This window comes from Marmota monax, unplaced genomic scaffold (genome assembly GCF_021218885.2).
Source record: "Marmota monax isolate L192 unplaced genomic scaffold, Marmota_monax_Labrador192_F-V1.1 WCK01_AAM20220418_F8-fsc00146, whole genome shotgun sequence".
Taxonomy (NCBI): Eukaryota; Metazoa; Chordata; class Mammalia; order Rodentia; family Sciuridae; genus Marmota; species Marmota monax.
In genome coordinates, this window is record NW_026694096.1 from 4019175 (window position 1) to 4047031 (window position 27857).

General features: G+C 33.5%; 1 protein-coding gene and 1 pseudogene across 8 annotated transcripts in view; both read right to left on the bottom strand.

Moving 5' to 3' along the window:
• LOC131424983 (translationally-controlled tumor protein-like) overlaps positions 1–27387 on the bottom strand; it is a 50723-nt pseudogene extending 23336 nt beyond the window's left edge.
• Nav3 (neuron navigator 3) overlaps positions 1–27857 on the bottom strand; it is an 802778-nt gene that overhangs the window by 291980 nt on the left and 482941 nt on the right. The gene's annotated exons all lie outside the window — the stretch shown is intronic.

Here is a 27857-nt window from a genome sequence, read left to right on the forward strand (position 1 = left end):
TCCTGTCTCTCTTCTGTCAGATCTCTTCCAAATGTCACTAGTATTTTAACAAATTATCCCTCAACAGGTGGGGTGTGGGAGACCAACCTTACATGTGACTGAGTCACACTCTCCTGCTGGGTGCTGAGGCGCTCAGTCACAGAAATGTGGCAGAGCTTTCCCCACCCTTCTTGGTCCGAGGGTCATGTCTTGCTACAGCCCCATGCTCACCTGTTCCTTTATAATGTATCCCCTTGCCCTGTTTAGGATAGAATCTTCCATGGAAGTGCCTTGTGTGTGTTCCCTCCTCTTACTGTGCCCTTGGGTGTGGCCTACCCAGGTGTCAGTCAACCTGCTGACAGTGGATATCATGAAGATAGACTCAGCCCCCAAAACCTGACCCCTTGCCTCATTTAAATAACTTCTCAATAAAAGGGGTTAGCGCATTCTCCTGCTCTCTCTCTCTTTCTGTGGACTCTTAAGGTCAGAGCAGCTGTCACAGCGACCCCAAAGAAAAAGGTATTTGTGTCTCTTGTGTGGTTATTTTGCGCAGACCAGTTAGCCCAGTTTAACTGGAGTGATCCCTGAGCCTTTTAGTCGCGAGAACAGAAACCCAGCAGTGGGGCATTTGGCATCAAGAAAATAGGAATATGGAAGATATATCTATAATCACAGGAGAACTAAGCTGGATTAAGCTACCCAAAGATGTTTTGTTTGGCAAGAAGAGTGTATGGTGGATTCCATTCCTGTTTTTTTTCTATTGTCATATATAACTAAAAAGAACCAAGTTTTTTATAAACAGATTTTAGCCAGTTTTTAAAACTCAAAATATTTCTCATCAAATTCTACACTTGTGGATTTCTGGAGGAATCAGAAGATATGGCGATAATGGGCCCACATTCTTTCACATGGATAGTGAGCCTCAGCCCCTGGGTTAACCAGCTGTCCTCACCACACCCTTACACTTTCATACCCAGCACTTTTCACTCATTACTCTTCTTCAAGGTAGGGTTCTTCCTTGAGCTATGTAGGCACTGATCTGAATTTGCAAATTCTATAGTAGATTCTAATTATTTCCTTCTAAGTTTACTGGTGGTAGCTCATAAGATTGACTGAAATGCTGAAATCTCAATAAGTGTTTCATTTTTTTTTTACCATCAGTTGATTGTTTTCCAAACCCAAATGACTGATTTTTTTATTAACATGAAATATCACTTAGAACAAGATTTAAATAAATATAACATCTGTACATGTCTAACCTTTCTTGTGGCATGTGAACTTACTCTGGATCTTACTCTAGAGATAGAAAACTTTGTAGGCCATGTTCATAACTATCATGCTGGGAGGGTGGTGACAGCATTATTTTGTTAATCATTTGGAAAAAAACTCCTGGAAAAGTGCTGGGCAAAATTTCATCATCAACAAAGCAAAGTCAAGCTGCTATGTTTTCTGGAAATTGGAGGTAAGGGAACACCTGAAGTTCTGGAATAAAGTGAACCAAATCCTGCAATTGGAAGATGGAACCCAACTAAGGGAGAAGGAGTAAATTAAAAGAATGTAAAATCACTGATAAGTAAAAATAACCTTTTTTGCAATATCTTTTTTAATTTTTATTTATTATTTTACTATAATAAACTCTTACACTGTGGTTTTCTTGGAATCCATTAGTATAACGGCATAGAGAAGAGCCTTTTTCATTTTAACCTTACCAATTAAAATGCAGTTCTTAGAATCCCTGAAAGATACTTCACTAGCTCTGACAACCTCACTTATCTTTAAACAATTCTAGAAAGATTCGGAATGAAAGTTGCTGTAGTCTATATTCCAAAGACCTTTTGAATCAAGGTAGTATTATTCTCACCAAATCCTAGAAATGACTCTGAACATTTGATTTTTATCTCTGTGCAAAACCTAGTCTTTAAAAAAATCAGATTAATTTTCCCTGCAAATTCTTGTCCCCCAATACAACATTTTTATACTGATTATCTTGTTTTCTAAAAATATTAATAAATTTTATCTTTTATCAATTCACTTTTAATAGCATGCTCTCTATTAACAGATATCAATTTAAGTACTCTATGCTCTTCATCTCTACTATAAATATATCAGTATTATGGGCTTCAAGTGGTTCACTTCTTTCTTTTTAAACACTCAATTACGTCTTTGCTATATTCTTGAGGATAAACATCATCTTGAGCAACAGAGAAATTCTTATATAGCTGGACACTCCTAAGAAAATGTTTAATTTGGTAGAATGGGTCCTCTACAGAATCTGAGACTAGAAAACCTGCAGAATAATGTAAGCCAAAGTTGGTTATCTACCTCATTCCTGAGGCTCCCCAAAATTCCAACTTCTTTTTTATTTTTGCTGTCTTTATGTTTCTTTGCATCCTATTTTATATTGATAAACACCCTTTTTATACAATGTAAGGAGACATCCTATTGTTAGATATAGAGGAAGTTCTTATGAATAAGTTCATATTTTCAAACCCATTCTTCCAAAAACGAACATGAACTGGTGCCACTCAATGGTTTTGAATGATTACCATGAAACTCATCAGTTAAGACACTGGTGACTCACTGAATGCATAAAGTTAGTTATCTATCTAATAATCACTATTCCTCTCTTCCTTCCCCTTTTAAACACTGACACATACTACTTTTTACCCATACTTAAGCATTTTATATCTATTTTACCATCATTATATCCATTTTGAGACAAAGAAAATGAAGCTTAACAGGTATAAATAATTTTCTCAAAATCTACATCTAGTAATAGAAACAGTGAAATGGAATCTAGACCATCTGATTTTAGAGCTTGCCTCCCCTGTGAACTTAGGAAAGCATTTGCCATCAGTAAGACCCAGGCAACATCAGTCGGTTCATCTTTGCATCACGAATTTCCATTCAGTGATTTCAGGCTATTTCATGGACTCGATTACATAACTCCAACACCTTTATTATATATTAAACATGTCAAGTTTGATTATTTGTTTTAGTTATTAATGAGTTTATGAGACTATTTTGCTTTCTATTTTACTCTTGGTTTGAATGATTTCTCCCGATTTCCTCTGGGTATCTTTCGAATATAGCAATCAGACAAAAATTATAAAAGTGGTCCATGACTCTGACATAGCTTTCCTATGTAAATGTACCTCAACATCATATACATCAACAAGAGTGGGATCTTACTTAGAATAAGATCTATTCCGTGCTTGTATACATGCATCAAAATATATTCTACTGTCAAATATAACTAAAAAGAATAAATTTTTAAAAAGTGGTCTGATAGACAAATAGGTTTGAGAAGCTTTGTGTAGGCCAATTCCTCTAAAACCATGAAATTAGCCAAGAGTGAAGAGATGAGTTCCCTTCCCAGAGGCTTCTGCTGGACTAGGGGATGAGGAATCTGTCCTGCAAAGCTGTCAATCACAGCACAATGGAGAGGAAAAAATGAAGGGATCAATCACACCCTCAAAGTAGAGCAAAATAAATGGACGGAAAACATGGCACTTAAGAGGAATGGTTCCTCTCTGGAAGACAGGAGAGTGTAATGGAAGTGCATTAGAGTGGAAAGCAGCACTGTAAGGCCACATCTAAAACTATTGCTTTGGGGATTCTGCACAGGTCCTTAAACTCTAAGCTTCAATTTCACTGGCCAAGTGTTTGTTAAATTGTTAGCTCTGTTTGAGGTTTATATGATGCAGAGCATTATATTAAGTCATTTTAAGGTAGGAGTTACTGTTTTTTTTTTTTTAAATCACAAAATGTTATAAACCACAAATAATAGAACTAGAAACTTGCCAAAATATCTGGGGGGAAAAAATCTAGATTTGAGAATAAAAGACACAAAGTAGCCACTGGCCCAAATGGATTTATATGCCAAAGATATAAATAAAGAAATGTAAGATAAGGCCCTTTATGGAATACTTTGAATTCAACATTATATGATAACAATACTGACCCCAAATATTTATTGAGATAGTATCAATATAAATAATCTTTGGCAGTAGATACATATCGAACCACTACATGAATACAGAAGACCATATCTAAATCACTGGGAAAAATATATTGAAGTTATTTTGCTCTTTTAGTTTGTTCACTCACTAATATTTAAGGCAGAAATACCAAGGATCGGTTCAAATATTTCATCATGACACTAAATTAACAGGGAGTCCTACTTATGAAATGGGATTATCTTGCTCAAGAGAAGGGTAGAAACTATTTGACTAACCACAAGCTACTTTGGAGAATTATCTTGTGCCTAAATTATTAAGTCATTTATCATATTAGAATATGGAGTACAGCTCCTTCCCTTTGAAGTAGTTTCTGAAACATTATAGGCATTTTGGATGTTGATGTGACTTGAAGCTACTTTGAGGAGAATTTCTGAGGCTTTCCAATAGACTTCAGATAGCTGTAAGAGGCACTTTTGGATCTATTTGATTAATGCCAGTGTGAAGTCCCTACTTTGTGCTGGAAGTCATCTACAAACTTTAAAATCTAATTTTAATAGTTGTTTTTTTGATATTTAGGAGTACTTTCTAAGTCAAAATAAAGCAACTTATTTACCCCATGAAATGTTGTATAATATAAAACAAAACAGATGTTCTCACTAAATTTAAAAGAAAGAGTAAGACATAGACATGTTTTCTAAAAGTTATGGATAATCTGATATGAAGTAGATACAAGTTAGTACATAGAAAGTGTGTTTATCATACTGATTTCTTTAAAACTAAATAAATTGAAATGGATTATTGGTAGTAGAGTTCTCAGACTGTTCATAGTTCAAAATATTTAATGAGAACTAAAATTCAATTTAATTTCAATTATAATTTGTTTAGAATAAAAATTTATAAAACAAAGCATTATGAGACTAACAATATATAGTTCAAGGACTGAGTTCTAATTCTTACATTTTTTTTCTTAACTGAGTTTGGCTTAGTCTTGAATAGTTACCAAGCTGGGCTTCAGACAGCTATAAGGCAAGAATAGTAACCACTGCATATCTTTATAAAGAGTCACAATAGTCCCAATTTATAATAGCTGTACATGAGTATTCTGGAAAACATACAATATTCTTATGCTAATCTGAGGACCAGGGCTTTTTAAGCTATTTATGTGAATTGTACCTAAGTATGACATTGATATCCTAGAACCCAAGGTATTGACTAAACTACATATCTAATAATACTTGTATTTCAACTATTCAATAGCAATTTAACTTAATCTAATGCTGATGGTGAACAAGTCACTGTTTTTCTGTTTGAAATAACATGAAATCTGCATGAGTGTGGTATAATATAATCAATGTAGAACAAAAGAATGTTAACTGAGTTATTATTAAAATAATTTAGCAGAGTTAAAATAGTTGCTTTTACTAGACATTGTACAGCATTTCAATCCTAGATTCTGAATTCACCTATATAAGTCAAGATTTACCAAGGAAATAGAACCAATAGGTAATAAACATATCTCAGCTTCCAACCACAAGATATGCAGTCAGCAAGCTGGAGAACAAGAGAGCTGATTGGCTGGTGGGATAGTTCCAGTTCCAGTTCCAGTACAAGGGCCTGAGTACCAGGGAAATCCATATTGTAAACTGTAGTTCAAGGACAGAAAACTAAGGATGTCTCCCTTCAGTCAGGTACTTAAATTCCTTCTTATTCAGGACTTCAGTTGATTGGCCAAGGGCCACCTACATTAGGGAGGGCAATCTGCTTTACTCAGCTTATAATACAAATGTTAATCTCATTCAGACACACCTACATAAGTATCCAGAACAGTGTTTGATTAAAAGTCTGTGGTTCAGTCAAGCTGACAAATAAAATTTACCATTAACCATCTAAAAGGTGGATGTAAACTGATCCTGCTGGGTTTACCAATAGAGGGATGCTTAGAAGGGTTGGATGATGTTCTGAGGTTAATGAATTCCTTTCTAAAGAAAACCTATATATAGGACACATTAAACTGAGCAATCTTATAAAATTCTATAGGTTTTTACAGGTATCATATATATGTATACATCTATATGTGTGTGTGTCATATATATATATACGTGTGTGTTTATGTGAGTGTGTGTTTATATATGATAGTGGGATATAATAAGTTAAATAACATTTCTAAAATTTTGCAACACTGTGGTTTAAGTCATCATTAATTATGTTACCCAACATTCCTCATTAAAGAACCCATGACCAGAAATTACTTCAGAAATTCATTACAGAGAAAAATAACATAAATCTTTTATGTCTACATGTTTTATTATTTCCTTTATTACATAGTAACTGTAAAATCCAAAGGGTACTATTTTTTTTCCTTCCTCAGATATCTGAAAACTTAAGTGATTAAAGCATAATTATAATAATTATTTATAGTTTTTAATAACAACAATTCATTCTTTTGTTGGACATTGTTTTAATCCCTTAAAGAAACTCTTTCTAACCTTCAATCTTTATGATGAATGAAGTGTTTTATTTCTTTTAAAGTTTGTCATTTAGTTTTAAAAAAAAATTAAGAATGGGGCTGAGGATGTGGCTCAAGCAGTAACGCGCTCGCCTGGCATGTGTGTGACCCGGGTTCGATCCTCAGCACCACATACAAAAAGAAAAAAGAAAAAAGAAAGATGTTGTGTCCGCCGAAAAACTGAAAAATACATATTAAAAATTCTCTCTCTCTCTCTCTCTCTCTCTCTCTAAAAAAAGTATTAGAAAATTAAGATTAATTCAATATATTTTGGTTAAACTATAAAAATTAATTTATGGGTTATAGAAAAAATAAATTCAGAAACAGAGATCTGAATTAAACAATGGAACTATCTACACACATATTTCAAGTTAAGAAAAAGATTTTTATAATCATTTATCCTTCTACTATACATATAGATACGTATATTCATACACATACATACATATAGATCATATAGATGTCTGATAGAAGCTACAGTAATGTAGAATATACAGTTTTAAATATATAGCCCTATATAATCACATAGAAATGAAAAAACAAGTGAGTGGTTAAAGTTGTTCACATTTTAATCACCAAAAAGTATAAATGATTGGAATGGTGAACATAATTTTCTATAGCATTATTCACTTTGTCTCTACCTCATTCACTACTTTCCTTAACAACTCCTATAATTGAATTTTCTTATTAATGCATCTATGATGAAAGACCACTCAAAATGGGTCCTCTGTTTCTCTAAGTCAAATAGATATTCCCTAAGGCAGGAATGAATTTATATTATTAGCATCTAACATTATACCTGGACCCTAGTATATATTTATTTAAAGAGAATGAAAAAATGTTAAACTCTATTAGCCTAGAAAGGTATGTTCCTTTTTCAAAGACCTTGGAATCCACACTCTGCTGCAAATAAGCAATTTAAAATTTTCATATAGCTTTATATAAATCATGGCAAAAGATACCACCTGAGAGGAATCACAATTACACAATTATATCAATATTTTTTATTGTTAGGCACTGTTCTGATATTTACTTAAGAAGAAATGATTTTTTGTATTAGAGCTTTATAGTTATACATAGTAGTTGGGTTCATCCTGACAAACTTATATATGCATGGATCCCCTCCTCCCTTTTTCCCCCACACCTTTGCCTTCTGACCTCTCTCTCCTCTCCCCTTCTCCTTTCTCTACTCTAAGAATTCCTGTTGCTTACCTATTAGTTTGTAATGGATTGGTTCTTTATGTTATCCTATTCTTTGCTCCTCCTTTCCCTTATTTTATTCTAGCTTCTGCATATGAGAGAAAACATTGACCTTTGAGTTTCTGTTTGGCTAATTTCACTTAGCATGGTATTCTCCACTTCTACAGATTTACTGGCAAATGCCATAATTTCTTTTTTATGGCTAGTTAAAATTTCTGTGTGTGTGTGTGTGTGTGAGTGAGTGAGTGTAATCCATTCAGAAAAATAATAGAGAAAGATAATTAATCTAAAGATAATTGATCTTCCTTGTGTACATCCACAAGACTGGGGCCCAAATTATAACAAGATATATTCCATGTACATATAATTTCATAACAATGTAGTCTACTGTCATGTATAAAAATAAAGAACCAATAAAAAATTTTAAAAAGTTTGTCTTAGGTAACATGTCATTTAGGGAATGACTCCAATTGCAAATGGGTTATTTTTATCTATAAATGTTCTTTTAAGTACATGGCCACTTCAGTTCATTTAAGTACATGTTTACAGATCATCACTCCACAGACAAACTAAGCAAAGGAAATGGCATAAATGGAGAACTTTAAAATGTGTAGAAGATATCACCTCCAATTTAAGATCAGAGAATTAAAATTTTTGATGCACAAAAATGATCCTCTGGTGATGATACCACCAATAAGAGCAAAGAACTTCATGTCACCAACACAACTTTAATTTTTCTTGTAGGTGTTTACTGAACAACAAATCAATATGGAACTATTAAGTACGTATTCTGCATAAGGTACTTTGTGAATTATTATAATTTTGTTTTTCTCAAAATAAGAGACATATATATCACATAGCTACAATAAAAAAGTTGCAATGTAAACTTTTGCAATCTACCTCAGATTTCATGAGTCATTTGTATTATTATACCATTGAAATAAAAAATACTGAATTATAATTATTAATAATAGTATCTTCACAGTGATTTATTTATAGCTGCATAATTTGACCTATTTCATTCTCCCATGTTTTCTCTTTTCTCCCCCTCCTTCCTCCTTGTGATCCCCATCCTCTATTTGAATTGTCCCTTACATTTTCAGGAGACCCTTCCCAAAGGGTCTTATCTTAGCTTCCACATATGAGAGAAAACAAATGAATCTTGACTTTCTGTATTAGAATATAGAATTTTAAAAGTTTCTATAACTCTGTGACATAACTGGGGGATCCAAATACATTTACTGTAAACACACACACACACACACACACACACATAAACTCCTAGAAAATATTGTTTTAATTGTTTTTCCTTCACCTATATAATAACCTTATTTTCAGAAACAAGTAAGCAATCATTAAAAGGTTGAACTTCAAGGACCATGCCGCTTATTGGCAAACCCACACCAAAACCCAGGCCTACCCCACCTCCATCTTGGGACCTGTAGCCATCACCATAGCCCTACCCACATAGTAGCTTCCGCCTTGAGATAGGACCTGGAGGCTGCTATATCTCAAACAGGCAGCCCATCCTTTCAGCCCCATCTCTGAAAGTGGTTGCATTAATCTTGGGACACCCCCACTGCTATCTTGAGTTATCTCCACTATGGCCACCACCACCTTTAGTTGTAATAGCCTTTACTGTGGGATACCAGCTAGGGTCTAGAAGCCCAAAACCATGGTGAGGTGCAGGTAAGATACAGGGACACTATAAGATTATAGGGTAGAAACTAATACCTTAGATCCACACAGCAAGAAAGAAAGACAAACAGACATCATGAAAAAACAAGGGAGAAAACTGCCCCAAACAACTAAGATACTATAATAATAGAATCCATGGACAGCGCAGTTAATGAAATGTCGGAGAAAAGGTTCAGAATGTACAAAATTAAAATGATCTACGAATTAAAAAATGACCTAACTGAGCAAATACAGGCAAAGATTGATCACTCCAACAAAGAGATAAGACAGCAAATACATGCAACCATTGATCACACAAACAAAGAGATAAGGGAGCAAATACAAGCAACCATTGATCAAACCAAAAAAGAGATAAGGGAGCAAATATAGGTAGTAAAAGACTACTTCAAGAAAGAGAGATTATTAAAAAAAACTAATCAGAAATTCTTGAAATGAAGGAAACACTAAACAAAATAAAAAACTGTATAGAAAGCATCACCAATAGACTAGATCACTTGGAAGACAGAATATCAGAAAATGAAGACAGAATATACAATCTTGAAAATAAAGTTGACCACACAATGAAGATGGTAAGAAACTATGAACAGAACATCCAAGAATTATGGGAAAACATCAAAAGACCACATTGAAGATTTATTGGGATAGAAGAAGGCACAGAGATTCAAACAAAAGGAATGCACAACCTCTTCAATGAAATAATATCAGAAAATTTCCCAACTTAAAGAATGAATTGGAAAATCAAATGCAAGAGGCTTACAGGACACTAATGTACAAAATTACAACAGATGTACACCAAAACACATTATAATGAAAATGTCTAGCAGACAGAATAAGGGTAGAATTGTAAAAGCCCCAAAAGAAAGGAATCAGCTAACATATAGGGGGAAACTAATTAGTATCTCTGCAGATTTTTCAATTGAGACCCTGAAAGCTAGAAGATCCTGGAACAACATATACCAAGCTCTTAAAAAAACTGGATGCCAACCAGGAATCTTATATCCAGCAAAATTAAGCATTAGATTTGATGACGAACAAAAACTTTCCATGATAAACAAAAGTTAAGAGAATTTACAACTAGAAAGCCTGTACTAAAGAGCATCTTCAGCAAAATATTCCATGAGGAGGAAATGAAAACAACAAAAACCAGCAGAGGGAGGTATTACACTAAAGGGAAAACCAAATCAAAAGAGAAACCAAGTCAAGTTAAATACCAAAAATAAACAAAAATGACCAGAATACAAATCATGTCTCAATAATAATCCTGAATGTTAATGGCCTAAAATCACCAATTGAAAGACATAGATTGGTGCACTGGATTTTAAAACAATACCCAAAGATATGCTGCCTTCAAGAGACTCATTTCATAGGAAAAGATAGCCACAGACTGAAGGTGAAAGGTTGGGAAAAAACATACCACTCACATGGTCTGTGGAACAGGCAGGGCTTTCCTCCTCATATTAAATAAAGTAGACTTCCAAAGTTAATCAAAAGGGATAAAGAAGGACATTTCATACTGCTTAAGGGAACCATACATCAACAAGACATAACAATTATAAATACATGCCCCAAACAATGGAGTGTCTACATTCATTAAACAAACTCTTCTCAAGTTCAAGAGTCAAATAGACCACAACACAATAATTTTGGGTGGCTTTAACACATGTCTTTCACCACTGGATAGATGTTCCAAACAAAAGCTGACCAAAGAAACTACAGAACTCAATAAAACAATCAATAAGTTAGACTTAACAGACATATAGAGAACATTTCATCCATCAATGAGTGAATACACTTTCTTCTCAGCTGCACGTGGACATTTCTCTAAAATAGAACATATATTATGCCACAAAGCAACTCTTAGCAAACACAAAAATATAGAGATACTACCCTGCATTCTATCAGATAATAATGGAATAAAATTAGAAATCAATGATAAAATAAAAAATAAAAGCTACTCCAAATCTTGGAGACTAAATAATATGCTATTGAATGAATAATGGGTTGGAGAAGACATCAAAAAGGACATTTAAAAATTTTTAGAGGTAAATGAGAACACTGATACAACATATAAAATCTCTGGGACTTTGTGAAGGCAGGACTGAGGAAAGTTAATTGCATAAAGTTCATTCTCTAAAAGAAGAAAAAGTCAACAAATATATGACCTAAGATCACATCTCAAAGCCCTAGGACAAAAGAATTAAACCAACACCAGAAGCAGTAGAAGACAGAAAGTGATTAAAATCAGAACTGCAATCAATGTAATTGAAACAAAAGAAACAATTGAAAAAATTGACAAAACATAAAGTTGGTTCTTTGAAAAAATAAATGAAATTGATAAAACCTTAGTCAAGCTAATGAAGAGAAGGAGAGAGAAAACTCAAATTATTAATACCCATAATAGAAAAGGAAATATCACTACAGACACTACAGAAAAACAAAAGAAAAATAGAAATTATTTTGAATATTTGTACTCCAAAAAAATAAAAAATATTGAAGGCATTGACCAATTCCTAGTATCATATGATTTGCCCAAAGTGAATCAGGATTATATAAACAAGTTACACAGATAATTTCAACCTATGAAATAGAAGACGCCATCAGAAACCTACCAGCCAAGAAGAGCCCTGGATCAGATGGATACACAGCTGAGTTCTACAAGACCTTTAAAGAAGAACTAATACGAATACTCCTGAAATTATTTCATGAAATAGAAAAAGAGGGAGCACTTCTAAACTCATTCTATGAGGCCAATATCACCCTGATTCCAAAACCAGACAAAGACACATCAAAGAAAGAAAACTTCAGACCAATATCTCTAATTTAAACATAGATGCAAAAATTCTCAATAAAATTCTAATACAAATCAAATACAAATTATATCAAAAGCATAGTGTACACCATAATCAAGTGGGTTTCATCCCAGGGATACAAGGTTGGTTCAACATATGGAAATCAATAAATGTAATTCATCACATTAATAGAATTAAAGATAAGAATCATATGATCTTCTCAATAGATGCAGAAAAAGTATTCGACAAAATACTGTAGTAAGCAGAAGGGCCAACATTTGAACTCACACCTAGCAGACTCCATTATCATCTGCTTTGCACTCCAGAATTGCAGAGAAGATGACCTTAGCTTGAGAAAGAACTGTTTAAAAATATACAGGCTGGCTTATTAGGTGCTAGACTTTTATAATTACAAGTAATAATTAGGTATATTCATACACAGATCACTTTATAGTAGTAAAATAATTTTTACATGCATGATCTCATTGAAGCTATATAACCCTGTAGGTCAGATACCATTTTAATTAGCATTTAATATGAATTCATTGAACGTGAATCTTGTCTTATGAGAGTTGATTTATATATCTCTAAAAAAGCTTCCTGTTCTACAACCCTATGGTTCTCTGAAGATGTTCAGGAGATGATATTGAGCTTGGGGACTTTCCAGGGTTACTTGCCAAATAGAGGCTGTGGTGCAACTCCCTGTTACTAATGTATAAATAGTCCTTCCAGCATCAGCCGTATTTGGTAGTGTGAGCTACCAATGTCCAGGCACTGTTATGTTCCTTATATTTAGATCTCCTACCCTTGAAAGGGTAAGTAAAAATAAACAGCTGTCTGGGACAAAATGTGTGGAGGCAGTAGACACAAATACATTCAACTGGGAACTGAAATGTACAAATTCAGTTATCCTTCCTATAATTATCTTTCTGATATTTATCCTTATTAGACAGTGGCTCAGGTTAAAATATATTGCCCCAATTTTTTTTTCTAGAGCAAATAATAGATACAATGGGACTCTGAAAACTATGACAGAATTTTTAAAAAGCAAATGTAACTGATACACCCTTCTACCTGCTACAAGGGACCTTCAATTACACTTCTTTAAAAAAAATTGACTTTATTTTTTAGATATTGTATATTCACAAAAAATTCAGAAGATACTATAGAGAGTCCCTATATAAAATTCAGCCCTCATTTTCCTTTTCCATTAACATCTTATCTTAGTAGAAGGTATTGCTACAAATAATGAACGAATAATATGAACTAAAGCCCAGATTTTGTTCAGATTTCCTAATTCAGAATGTCACATCAAATATAGGTGGCACATCTCCTTTGGCTCTTATTACTATGACAGTTTCTCAGATGCTCATTGTTTTAATGACCTGGACAATTTTGAGGAGGACAGGTCAGGTACTTGTAGCATGCTCATTTACTGGAGTTTGTCTAACATTTTCCTCATGGTTATACTGGGACCCTGAGTTTTTAGGAAGAAAACACAAAAGTAAAGTGCCATGTTCTTCACTTCACAATAAAGGTAAACACTATCAATATGATTTATCACTGATGATACTGCTCCAAATCACCTGATAGAGGGTAGAGTTTGCCAGTGTTCTCTACTATACTAAACTCTTTGAATGTCAATCAGTGTTTGCAGCTCACAGAGTGGCAGTTATATTCTCCTCCTGTAGGTGAAGACCTATGTCACTTATCTGGAATTGTTACAGAGGAGATATTTGTTTGTTATCCTCACTTATGTATTTATTTAATCATTTATTTATGTCAGCAAGAATTTGCAGGTATTTATTTTGTAAGGTGGACTATAATCCAATACTACTTTGCTTTTTCACTCAAATCATTCAAGTTTAGCCTCCAGGAGTTCTTTTAGTTGATTTCTCCATGTCACTTTGATATATTCCCATCAATATGTTTTGCCTTTCTTTTTTGGGTACTTCTCTTACTTTTATGGCAGTACAAGATTCTCCAGGACAATCTTTGTACATTTTCATTCTGGTATATGCCATTTTTCTAAGAAACCCTGGTTTCTTTGATTGAAGAATGGTATTACAAACCAATATCACCATGCAAGGCATGCTGCTTGCTACAGGGGTGTTTTATTTTTCACTGTTCTCAGCTAAAAGAGCAAGGAAATAGATAGGTAGGTAGGTAGGTAGGTAGGTAGATAGATAGACAGAGATAGAGATAGATTTAGATAATAGAGACAGAGATAGAGATAGAGACAGATATATAGCTATATCCCCTAATGTACCTACATGTACCTATAAATATTCCATATTTAACAACCTGTATCTATTCTAAAGTAAACATGAGTTCACGCATTGAGGCCCTACACTAATCCAGTACCACATGGATCATTCTGGCCTCACCTTCTTGTTTATTTGCAAATTCTTACTCTACCAAGATCGTATGAGCTTATAATTCTCAAATTTTAGAAGTATACGCCTCACCTAACATGATCCCAGCTCCTCTTAAAGTATATTCAAAGTTACTTCTGGGAGTCTCACAATTGCCTACAAATAGGTGTGTCAAGGGCAGTCACAATGTAAGATCTGCTTTGTTATTTCTTTTCTTTCTCAGGTTCTATTGGCTATTGGGGCACATTCACAGTTGGAAAAACTATTCCCTTGAGATGTTTGAAATCTCCTGGAAGATTAATATTAGTTCGTTATTTAGTCTGATTTATAGGAACTGGGATCATTAATAATGATGTCAGGTATTACAGAGACATCTATAGCACCAATCTTTAATAAATGGAATATCAGAAGATAGCTAATTTTTGTTTATATTCCATAGAGAGCAACAACACTCATGGCAGTAGTAGAAGGGAGTCATTCAAAGTAGTAAAACAAACAAACAAACAAAGGCAAATGGTGGGTAGTAACCTGGTCCTGGAAAACATAATAGGAAAAATTCTGCTTAGCTTTGTGAGAGTACTCATATTATAAAGTAGTATATTAAATGTGCAGAATGAAAGGTAACATCAAGGATCCATAAAGTATCTTAAACATTTCTGAAGAGTAAAAGTGGATTATTTAAACAGAAGCAAGAATGTGGTTGATATCAGGTTTCTCATAACTGAATTGGAGGTAAGAAAATAATCAATATCAACAAAAGTCTTAGAAAAATGTTTATAAACTACACTTTTATATCCAGATAAGCTATAAACTGCATTTAAAGGAAAAATAAAGTTATGTCAGATATACAAGGCTTCAAAGTATACTAATATACCATATTAGAAAAAAATTAGTATTTATTCTCACATTTTAAAAATGAATCCATTAAAAATTAAATAAACACCAGTGAGCAAAGATCACTGACATCATTACACTTAAAATTTACTTTTAAAAATGATCACCACAACTGGATTTAAAATCCCAAATGATATCAACACAGAGAGGCAATCAGCAGGGGAGGGAATATCTAAAAAAGGGAATATTCTCATTTATATTGTTCTTTAAGTTTTTACAGTTCTGATAATTTCCTGTGAAACTTAAATAGAAAATTACAATTTTTATAAGTATCTTTAAAATATTACCTAAAGGTTTCCTGCATTCCTTTGAGAAACTGATGTAGATGTTTAGGAAGCATCCTCATTGTTTTTTGATACACTTCTCACATTTAAAATTAAAACAATTCTTAAGCCTTGTCTTTATAAGTCATTGATATATCTTACACTTTACCATGGAAAATAAAACTGAAACATATTTGTTTCAAACTACAGGCTATATGATTTTTCTATAGTGATTTCTTTGAATTGAAAACAAAACAAAGCCCGTTCCTTTTTGCTTTGGGCCTTCTGGGAAACTGAGGCAACATGAAGGCCTCCCTTCAAATCCTGATTCTTGAGATCAAGTCAGAAAGGTTTCAGACATGTCACCCAGAATAACAGGAATGAGTTTTTTAAAAGAAAGAATGGAAAAAGGGATACCTCTCAAGGGAGAGAGAGGTCCTCTCAGAGAGAAGAGGGACAGCGTTTCTCTCCTGCACTCCAGTTTTAGTGGGTATTCCAGAGAAGTTTCTAGAGAGTTCTGCCCAGGTCCAACTCTTGATATCTGACAGCAGGATGACATCACACTTTCAAGTCTCTCCTGCAGAACAACTCTAAGGCACTCTGGTCCATGCTTACCAGTTCTAATCGAATTCTTAATCACAAATCCTTACAGATTTTATGGTTAGGACGAATTACCCTTATCTCCCTGAGTTTCAGGATCTGGTCTGTGAAAAGGGTTACAAAAGTCTCTCCCTTCAGGATATCTTGGGTTCCTCCTATCAGAATTATTTGGGGCCTGCATTTCTCTTGGAGATGACAGGCAGTTTGCTGAGGAATGTGACATACACTGTCCACTTAAGCTAGGTAGGTTTGCAGGTAAATTGCTTCTTGGAAATGAAAATATATGGGGGTCAACACAGTGCACCCTTTTTTATAGAATTACTCCCTTAACCTCATGTTCTTACCATTCACATCAAAACACAAATACAATTTATCATGCTTCTGTACAAAGACCTGCCAACTAAATTGAACATACTGTGTCTATGCGTTATTGAACAACATGAGAAACTCTATTCTTATAAAGTCAGTTTAAAAAACACAAAGAAACATTCATTCAGAAATAAGTTCTTCACATCTTTCATGAACAATCTGAAATTATGGCCCATCTCAGAGTGCTTTGAGTTCTCTTCAAAGTTAAAGCTATGTCATTTAACTCACATTTGTTCCCTTTGATGCCATCAGTATTGAAGAAATGGAAAGGCAATCATAAAGTGATTCATGTAATCATAAAGTGAGATAGGAATATCCAGGTAGACTTACTAACTATGAAATTATTCATGATACAAAAAATGATATAACACACGAAACACAAAACTATGACTATAAAATGTAGAAACATAAACCAATTAGATAAATTTAATATATACATTATTCCTTCTAGTATTTTTAAAGAAGTAAAGATAGTAACAGACCACAGTACCATTCTTTCCCTCTTTCTCTGCCTTAGAAAAAGACTAAGAAACTGAACCACTAAGTTGCTTCCCCAGTTTTGTTCTCAAAAGACTGAAAATGGAAGAAGGAAATTATAATTATTATGAACCTGTAAATATTGCTTATTGATCGATGAACATATGAATTGAGACATACAAAGCACATCACAGACTACTTATAAATAATGCATTTGCAATATATTATCTAGCATTCTATGCACATACAGCCTAAATATATATGATGAATAAAATATGTAACATCTAGTTGGCTATTAGGCTGGAACTTTTAGGGGCAAGTTCCTATATATGCAAAGGGAAAAAACTGTTGCCCCTTTTAATGACTGTGAACCCTCCTTCAAGTTGACTTTTTGTTGCAAATAAGACCCTCCAGAGAAAACCATAAGGAATCAGCAAAAAATCCCTCAGTCACTCTGACTTACTCTCCTAGGTTACCTATAGTAAATTTGCTCATTATAATGTTAAATTCTCTTCCCAGGAAGTGCTCCTGTCTACCATTTTTGAACATGCAAAGCATGATGTCTAACTGAGCATGCACAGGAACGCCAGCATCTACATGTCATGACCAGTGTGTCCAATATGAATGAGCACCAGCTTGGCCAATAGAAGTCCCTTCTCCCCTCTCAGGAAGACACTGCATCACAAGTAATGAACCTGTGTTCTCTCTTATCTCCTGGTTATGTTTATTGGCTTTGCACTCCCCAAGGTGCAAACCCATTGTGTTCAGTTTACAATATGAATAGAAATATAATAAAAATATTTAGATAATCAAATCAGAACTATTTTCTCATTAACAGACTAAGTTTATCCAGTCATTCATAAACACATTCATTTAACGAATATTTATTGTGCATGTTCTATATGTTAGGCAGTATTTTAGAAACTGAGATAACAGCAGTGAATGGAAAAAAAGTCTTTGTTTTCATAGAACTAACATTCTTCTTGGAAAATTGATAATTGTGGTCTCTCCTTTCCGCTTCCCTTCCCTCCTCTCCATCTCCCTCTCCTTCTCTCTCTAAATGTCTGAAACAGTTCCCTTTGGGCTGTACTTATAGTGGCTAAAGGACTGCCATATAAAACTTTATTCCTGCAGAGCACAGTGGGACAGGCCTGTAATTTCAGCAACTCGGGAGACTGAAGCTAGAGGGATTGCAAGTTCAAGACCAGCCTGTGCAACTTACCAAGACCTTGTCTCAAAATAAAAAATAAAATGGAGTGAAGATGTAGCTTAGTGGTGAAGTGTCCCTGAGTTCAATCCTCAATACCAAAACAAAACAGACAGCAAAAAAAAAAAAACTTTTACTCTCAGCTGGATGCAGTGGTGCATGCCTATAATCTCAGCAACTCAGGAGGCTGAGGCAGAATGATCACAAGTTCAAGGTCAACCTCAGCACTTAAGTGAGGCCTGAAGCAGCTTAGTGGGACCCTGTGTCAATATAGAAAAAGGCTGCTGATGTGACTGAGTGGTAAAACACCTCTGGGTTCAATCCCTAGTAGGAAAAACAAACAAACAAACAACTTTCATTCTCACCAATTGGTTCTGGTTCGTATTTAAGTTAAAATAAATGTATTTTTCCTATAGTGAAATTGGAATGTGCTGCTTCAGTTGTTTTACTCAAATTTAGATTTCTGTACATTTTTCAAGGAAGCTGTTCAAGTAGAATAACAAAATCTATAGAGTAAGGAAAATGAAACAATCATATATCGTGCCCAGTGCCCCTGCATGAATAATTCATTTATTCATTATAACAATATAGTAAAATATGTATTATTAAACCCAGTTTAACGACCAATATTCTAGAGCATCAAAGATTTGTGCATCTTGCTCTAAAAGAGCTCTCCAGTAGTAATTAAAAAACTCACTCTCAGAAATTTCAAAGCTTATACTTTATACAATTCACTAAGAAGCAAAACAATACAAACTAAAATTAGATTTTTACTATGCACCAAAAAATGTTCATTAGTAATAAGATAAATGAAGATTAGATATTTTAAAAATCTATCCACTGCCTTTCCAAAAGATTAAAAAGAATGCTAGCCCTAGTTTTAGCTTTGTAATAGAGTGGACAGCCCCCACATTGTTCCTGAAAGAACAAATTGGTATAATATATCTAGAGAAAAATTTCACATAACACATTATAAAATGCAATTATTCAATATAATAGCAATCAATAATAATGCAATAACCTCATACCATATATTTAAATATAAATCTTACATGTCCTCTATCTGCCACCTCCCTGGCTTCCTTCTTCCTCTCAATGCTTCTTAAAAGTTTAGCACTTAGAGTTGCAGTACATGTTAACCTAACACAAATTCCATTCTACTGTGGCAGTGGCATGTATGCATTTATTTATTTCCCCTTATTAACTAGGCTCTAATACATACCTACTTTATTTCAAGGTCAATTAATGAAACGACAATCAATCTGTTCACAAACGAGGCAAAAACTTAGAAGCTATATGGGTAGAAGCTATATGGGTATAGAAAAATATCATGCTATTCTTCAATTTAAGAAAGTTTTGAAGACAATTTTTACTGTTTTATCATCTTATATGCTCATTTATGGAGGTTATTTCTCACATAAAATTTTATCCACTTAAATATACGTGGAAATGTATTTTGTGCATATTTAACTTTCTCATATGGACTATGAGCAACTAGGGAATAACTTTGGGCACCAAGGTGTTTTGATATCTTTGAAAATGCATAGATGCAGGAGTAAAAAACAAGTGAATGTCCTACCATACACCAGCTACTTTCATATGGTAGACTGTTCCAGTATTCCCACATCTGTGCAGTGCATGCCTATGTGTGTGCAAGTGGGCACACATTCCTGTGTCCTCCTATTGTCTCTAGGAAACCCCAAAGATGCAATAGAATTTTTGGTGATAAAATGAACCAGTGTTTACAAATTTGCTTTTAGGCTGTGGGTGGTGAATATACTTGAATTTCATGAAAAAATGGCCTTTGCCTTTCGGAATTCAATTTAAATACTCCCTCTCTCAGTTCACAAAATACTCACATATTAATCTTGTCTTGTATGACCTCTCACTGTCTTCCTTTTCCTAATTCTCCTTAAATACTATTTCTTTTCCCCATTCTGTTCACTTCTTTCCATTTGCTCAGTGTAGGGTAGATCCTTATCCTCCTATTTTCCAACCTCTGTAACATAATCAACAAGACTGGCTCTTTGACGTATTAACATCTCATTTTCCATCTTAATATCTTTCCTTGATAGTGATTCCTAAATATCATACTAATAAAATGCAAATGTTCCCTTTTTAGACATTTTTAAACTCTACTAAGTATAACAGTTGAATTCCTACATATTATTACTTGATGTGATGCCACAATTACTAGAAATTTTATACAACTACGTCTACATTTTTTTTTTATATATTGCAGTAGCCTTTAGGTTTTCTTGTTGTTGTTGTAAATCTTTGTAGACTTAAAATTTAAGTTGGGTAATAACAAAAGTATGCATGTATTCACTTATTTCCTATCCTAATACAAAAAAAATGATATGTAAGACAAAGTCAAATACATGTTTAATACATTAATTCGCCCATTCCATACATAGTTATTGCATGCCTAATATATGTTAAATATTAGAAATACAATAGTGGGCAAAAAATCACAAATTTTCACCTCCTAAAGTTTATGGTCTAGTGGAGAAAAAAAATAATTATGATAATATATTATTAATTTTTGATAGAACCTCTAAAGGGATGATGACCACAACTATTAAGACAAACTTTTGTTTAATCAGTACATGACCATAGGTATAATATATCATTGCAATGATGACTAGTTCTAAAAAAAACTGTTATGAATATATTTAATTCAAAGTTATTTTTACTTATTTTCTATTAAACATTCAAAAGCCTTGCCCCACATAGAATATGTATCAGGAGTGGGGATACAGATCTGAGATAAACCACTTTGCCAGCAGGCATGAGGCTCTGGGTTCAATTCCTAGAACCATCAAAAACAAAAACAACAACTATATATCATTAATTCTTCAAATCCTCCTAACAATTGTAAAATTTTTGAAGCAGAGAAAAGTGAGACAATTTGTCCAAGGTCATAAAACTGATGAAGATAAACCTAAGAACTGAATTAGCCCTCTCCAAAGCAGAGCTTGTTTCCATTTGGCCTCCTTTCCCTGCATGAATTAGGAATTGACTCCCAGTAAAGCAGAGCATTCTCACTTCCTTTCCTTAAATGATAATTTTCAATGGTTTTCATCAATCTGCAAGGTAATTTCCATATGGGGATATTTAAGGTCCTCATCTTCAAGTTTAAGCAGATTTCATGAAGATTTATTTTGATATTATTTTTATTTTTTAACAGGGCCTATTTTCAGCCCATAGGAACACATAATATAATCCAATGATCTTAGCATGCTGCTCTGTATTCTCAAGTTTTAATTTTAATAGTTCTCTAGGTTAGAGTCACATGTAAGATTTGAAGACTGGAATAAAATGACTCCAACTTGGCTCAGATCACTTCCACTTTGGTCTATCACAGAACCTGCAACTCAATGCACAGAATGATCCTGAAACGTAGGATAATACCTCGTGTGTAACCAGTGCACCTTCTAGTCCTCCTCAGAGACTAACTAACCTAGGCCCATCCATGCTTGAATGGCCTTGACATCTGACAATCTACTAGTTCAGTGAAGACCAGGTCTGAAGGTTGTTGGTTTTGGGATATTGTTTTTGGCCTGAGGAGTAGGAACAACAACACACCAAATATTTGTGGGACCAGGGATTGAACCCAGGGCCTTGTGCATGCTAAGCAAGCACTCTACCCACTGAGCTATATCCCCAGCCCCTTCCTATTGCCAGTTTGTGAGTGAGTGTGCATATGTGTATGCTACTGGGGAGCTACACCCCAACTCCTAGGCTTTTAGTTTTTATTACATCATTATGACTACAAAAGGCTCTAGCAATGGTCTGCATACAATGCATAAAACCTTTCACTTTTCACCTTTTATTCTAATATTCTAGAACATTCCAGATGTCAAATCCTGTTTAGAAGCATATAACCTGTTAAACTTCTTTCCTTACAACCATCCATCTGATACTCATTAAGGACCATTCAATACTTGTTTCCCTGTTACCATCTGGCTCAGTTATATATTAATTTCACTCTAACCCATAAGAAATTATACAATAACACATATTTTAATGACAACCACTTTTAAAAACGTACTTTTGTCCTATGCATGAATTTTGAAAATCAATAACAAAATAGCGCATTCAATAGTCAAGAAGAACAAAGAATAAATATTATCTCAGATTTAGTCCATTTCCATGATGGATAACTGCATTTATCATTTTTAAACTCTGGCTATCTTTAAACTATTATAATTTATGGCTTATTTTCATTGTCATGTTGCTACTTTTGATTTTCACAAAGTTATTAACATTTTCTCAAGAGTAAATAAACTTTTTTCATAGTTTTATCTAGTTACACTGAAGAAGAAGGTAAATATAGGCGAAAGGTTTTCAAAAATTATCTTCATTGGGAACAGATGTTTCACATTATTTCAGAAGCAAATTTGCTGACTAAAGCTTCAACTGGGTATTAAGAAGGTTTCTGTCCACTTAACACTACAAAATAAGTGCAGTTATTCACTAAATTATTCAAGAATAGAGAGCTATGAAATACCCAGTATGCTTCAAACATGATATTTTAAATCCTAATCAAAAGCATACTTCTTACAACTAACCTATGGAATATTTTTTCACAAATGATTTCTCAAAATGCTCAATGTGATTGTAGCTAAACTGTAAGATCTTAGTTATTGGATATGGGAAAAAAAGTTCTTCTTCATCACATTGATGGTTACTGGGACATGTGACTTTTTGAATTCAAATCAAAGTGGTCCCTTGGATTCATACAGCAAAAAATGTCTGGAGTTTGAATAAGCCTGTATTGAAGCAATTTTTTAACTGCCTTTGCATACCTAATATCATTGTATGAATCTTTAAAATCATCCCAATTAAGAGTTGAGCTTTATGTATTCAATGTTAGTTCTACAATAAAATACAGAAAGAAAATATTCTAATACCTGCATAATTCCTCTACCACCATTCCCTATTTTATCTATGTTGACCATTCAACATTATTATAACTATTCTCAGTAATTATTTTTCTCTTGTAGATTTGGATTCATGTATAGAATGAAAGTAGAATTTTTTAAGTGTTTATTATGAAAATATATGTTATTGTGTAATTTCTTATGGGTTAGAGTGAAATTAATAAAAAACTGAGCCAGATGGTAACAGGGAAACAAATAATGAATGGCCCTTGATGAGTATCAGATGGATGGGTATAAGGAAAGAAGTTAAAATATTTTGTTTTCAACTATATGCTTAGAATATGTTGGGTAAACAAATATGGAAAAGTATAATCACATCTTGTTTTGTTTTCAGGCTGACAAAAATTATATATTGTGAGGTCAGTGGATAATATTCCTAACTGCAGAAGGCTATTTATTCAGCATTTTTAAAATGCTGATTTCCAACTGTATACAAAGTAAGGAATTAAAAATCTTAATAAAAGGAGAATCTGGGTGTGGTGGCACATGCCTGTAATCCCAGCAGATAAGAAGGCTGATGCAGGAGGATTGAGAGTTCAAAACCAGCCTAGATTTCTCTGGTGTGAAAGGTTTAACCTTAAAACATGATTCTTTTTTTTATATGATTCTTAATGAATTCAAGGAATCATAGTAAAAATAAACTTTGAAAGTTACACACATCAAGACACATGCCAATAAATTTTCAGTGTTCTTGCAAAAAATGTTTAAGAGAATGACTTATGCTCATATTTATTTCAGGAAAAATAGTTGAAAGAATTATGAAGACTTCAAAATGTTTTCTGTCACATAGTGTCTTTTAAGAAGGAAATTCTAAGTAATCAAAGATACTGGTTGTCCCTGAAAGCCCAACGAGCAGAGAATGTCTCCACAACATGTCTTCTGACATCTGCTGAACAGAACTTTAAGGGTCCCCCGCCCCTGGAGTGGGGGGTGTGGAACTCAGGAACACTCAACCACTGAACCACATCCCCAGGCCTATTTTGTATTTTTATTTAGAGACAGGGTCTCACTAAGTTGCTTAGTGTCTCACTTTTGCTGAGGCTGATTTTGAACTCGAGATCCTCCTGCCTCAGCCTCCCAAGCTGCTGGGATTACAGGTGTGTGCCACCATACCTGGCCAGCTTCTACACTTTAAATACTGTATAGATGATTCATTTTAACAATCCTTGGATAAATAAATTAAAAGTTAACTTTATCATCCAAATTTCTAATCCACTTATCTTTAGTGGAACTGTTTGTTTACACTCCAAATTCCCTTCTTTAAGTCTTTGGCCAGTTGCCATTCCCAGCCCCTACACTTTAGATACAAACCTGTTGAATTTAATATGAGCAGTTGCAAATAACCTTAACAAACATTTTGAAGTGATTGATTCCTTCAGTGTATGTCACAGGCAAAAATATTTCATTAACTAAGAAAAATGATAATTTGAAAAGGTCACGTGCAGAGTTTAACATGATAGAAATAAAGCAATGGGATACTTTATTCTTGAGTTATTTAAGATGAGAGAAGAAGGAACGTGAAGGTTTCAGGACCTTCTAAAATTGAGCATGGCTCTATCCTCCTTCATCCTGTCCCCATTCAAGTCCTAAAATAAATAGTTGCTTCATCCAAGACACTCCTGCCTGATTAATATGGAAGCATTAGAAAAGCTATCGTTTAATCAAAATGATGTTTTTGTTTTTGTTTTTTTTAAAGGTCACATGTCACCACCAATGAAATGATACTTTCCCCTTGGGCTTTCATTTATTGATAAATTCAAACAAAAAAGAGAATAATGCTGATGCTTTTTTATAATTTTTTGTTACCATTTCCTGGAAACACTATTAAGACCGTGCTAGGAAGAATTATAGAAAGGATAATTAATTTAATAAATGTTTTCTCTTTCATTCCATCTCAGAACAGAACATCAAGCCAAAACAAACACTGTCAAATTATTTCACAGATTCTGCAAGCTGGCCACAATAGATTGCACATCAGCCACAGATGATCCTCTAACTTTCTCTCCTTATTCCCCTAAACTCTTCAGGCATTACAAAACTTGGAACAAGTTCATCTTGTTGACCAGCAGACATGATTCAAGGAATTCAAGAGACCTTATTATCTTCCTTATTAAACTTTAGATAAGTAAAATGTCACACAAAATTTTACATTGGACAAAATGCTTTTGGGAGACAACAGATAAACTTCTCTTTTGTATACATTAAAGTGTTTTTAAAACATTATTTAATGATTCAAAAAAGAAAATTTGACAGCTGTTAACATTATTCAGTTCCTTTCCAAATACCTAAGACCAGAAACACAATTCATTTTAATGGTTGTACAGCATCTGTAGAAATCTCAGAAGAGCTGTATTTGTCTGTTATTTAAAATAATTATCACAATAATATGAATTGGAAAAATTAGAAAACAGGTCTCCTTTCATTGTTGGCAGAAAAGTTTCATTTTTGTGTGTGGAATTCCTTCTTTACATTAGATAGTATTTGTTTTAAAGGAACATTTAAACCCAACATGTATTGATTGACAAAACTGATTATCTTCCACCTAATATTCTCATAGATATTAATTTTGTGTAGGCGGACAAGATTTCTAAGGGCTCAAAATAAATTTTATAATTACAAAGTCTAAATGTAGTATATGATAAAATATAGAATATTAAACAACTTATAGGAAAATTATTTAGGATTTTAGGAAGTTTCTAACAGCCCCCTCTAAGAGTTCTGTTTTCTCCATAATCTACCCCTTCCAAACTTCAACAGCGTAAAATCTAATTGGCTGCTATGGATACCCACTGCAGAGGGTAACAGCAACTCAAATTTATGCATCTATTGCTTACGTAGCAGGGGATTCAGCAGGTCATATTTCATTTATTATTTCACTGTCTCTGGTTCATTTTTTTTTTCACAATACAACATGAAACTCTACTTGCAACGTTGAAGCATTTCTTAAATAATGTGCTCTTAAGGGAGACATACAGGCTGGTTTTATTAGTTCACTATTCCAGATCACTTAGCATTTGACCAGAATGTAAATGTCATTAACTTATCACATTTAGTATCGACTTCTCTCATCATGACAGATGCCATATGATGATAAAAACACCTGACAAAAAGTCGCAATGCTGCTGAACAGGTTTGGTTAAGAGTTTCCTGTAGACAGATACATTATAATCATCTGCATAAACAGAAGAAGAAAAGAAAGAAGAAGAAGATGTAGAGTTCTTCTTTGTAAGCTGGGAAAGGTTGTCATCACTTTTGACCTATAAATAACACAGGGCTCTATGGTTTTGCAATCACTTGCTAATTTTATCTCTACATTGGAAATGACCGAGGTCATAGCTTCAAGCTCAATTCCTTACTGTAGCACATGAATGCTCAGAACAAATGGCTCCATGATAAAGAAGGAAATTAATGGGATTTTTCCAATGTTTGCCTTTAAATGACTCTTTTGTATCTCTTCACAGAGAAGCATAAATCAAATAAATATTGTGGAGTATCGCCAAATAATTCAGACTAAAATAATCAAGTTTTCCCACTCTTTGAAGGACAATTTTGAACTTCATGTCCTGTATTTCCCTTTTATGGGCCAATTAAAGCAGCTTGACTAAGAATTACTGAAATGTTAAGTTCATTGCTATTCAAATCGTATGACACACTGCCAGCAACCCTCCCCGTTTGGTTTTAAAACCATATGGAGCTCTATTTAAAATTTTAAACCTGACTTTAGGCATTCACATCTGCATCTAATATATTGACAGTAAAAACTAACTTTACTCTACTTGAATGTCAAGTGCAGAATTGGGAATATTGTATTTTAGTCAAATAAAATAATGCCAATTTATTCCAACCCCAAAGTAATAATGCTTTATTGAATAATGACAATTTGTACCCTAAACCAAGAAGCACATAAAAAAAATATATTGTCTTGCAACTAGAAAAATAAATCTAAGCACTTTTTGTTGTTGTTTGGATATTCACTATTTTTTTTTTACACAGTACTACTTTAGAAATGCCTTGGTGTAAAAATGATATGACAGTCATTATTATAAGTCTCAGCAACAATTAAATAGGAGTTATCTAATTCCTAAATAATGTACACAATAAAATTTTTAGACAAAATACATATTGTATGTATATGCATATATTTGTATATTTATATGCATAGTTTATATTTTATAATGTATATATGTATATATATTATATTACATGTTACATAAAATATAAATGTATATACATAAATAAAATTAAATATATATATATATATATATATATATATATATATATATATAGAGAGAGAGAGAGAGAGAGAGAGAGAGAAAGAGAGAGAGAGAGAAAGAGAAAAAATAAAGAAAGTCCACGTGTACTCTTGACCCCAAAGCCTCAGCTTCACTTTCTTTCCTGGAGACAATCATTATTACCATTTTCTTATGCATGCTTCTATAGAGGGCTTACACATAAATAAGAAAATATGTACTAATACATTCAAATTTATGTTTTATGTGTTTGATTTTAAAAAAACAGAAGCATATTATCCCCATTTTTTTTTCACTTGGCTTTTTCCACTTAAAATATCTTGAGGCTAATTCATTATGAAT